At 39.8% G+C, this 924-nt stretch overlaps 1 pseudogene; it reads right to left on the bottom strand.

Annotated features, from left to right (window-relative positions):
- The window catches only part of LOC113343867, a 3,099-nt pseudogene that overhangs the window by 877 nt on the left and 1,298 nt on the right, over window positions 1-924 (bottom strand).

Genomic DNA, 924 nt, shown 5'->3' with positions numbered 1-924 from the left:
CATTTTCCTAAATCCCCATGAGAAGGAGATATCAAGGTTGTTGTAGCTAAGAAGAGAAGAAAGAGAGAGTGGTAAAGAAGAAATTGGTGTTGGATTCTCATGGCTGGTGTAATTGGTTTTGCTTTGCTTTTCTATGTTGTGAAGAGAGTCGAGTATTAGAGACTTGTATTTATAGCACCACATCCAGCTTGATACATATCACAGTTTTTTTCTTTTTTGTTTGGTAAAGAATTTAGTGGGTGGTGCTAAAGATTTCCGAACTCAAGTCACTGGTATTATCACCGGATGACTTTATCACTCTATTATAACGGCACCGGCAAGTATCATGAGTCCATTATTCCTGCAATTCAACAACTTTAGCCTAATGGTTCAGAAGGTTCTGCCTCTTTGTGCTGTGCACAAGCCTATACGAACTCGTTCAGTCACCATCATCTTAGCTCTTTGTTGCTTCCACTCACTTTAGTCAATGAAGATGGCCTTTGATTTATCTCTATCTCCCCACCACGTGAAACAAATGCACTAGAAGACTAATGCATGTGAGAATCGTTTGGAAAATGCCAGCCTTATTGACAGATTTTGCTGTGGAAAATCCCGGCAGAAAAAAGTTGCTGGACCACACTTTTGCACATTGCTTATCCCTATGATATGATATATGGAGGGCAGTGCACCTATCGATCTTCTCTCGGCATTTTTGCACATTGTGAGTACATATATGTCGGCATACGTTCGTGCTTGATCATTTGTGTACATGAGACCGGCCATTATAATTTGGTAGACATGTGGAACATGCATGAGCGCCGAGTAAATATACGCTACACCAAATTTAAGTATTAGTAACTAGATTCTGTAACAGCTTTGCCCTATTGCGAATTACTGTTGCAAATTTTTTGCAACAGATTTTCTCGTCACAAAACTCGCAACAGT

This window comes from Papaver somniferum, unplaced genomic scaffold, assembly GCF_003573695.1.
Source record: "Papaver somniferum cultivar HN1 unplaced genomic scaffold, ASM357369v1 unplaced-scaffold_7, whole genome shotgun sequence".
NCBI classification, from domain to species: domain Eukaryota; kingdom Viridiplantae; phylum Streptophyta; class Magnoliopsida; order Ranunculales; family Papaveraceae; genus Papaver; species Papaver somniferum.
The sequence above is the reverse complement of the archived record's forward strand: the minus strand, read 5'-3'. Positions and strand labels throughout refer to the sequence as shown.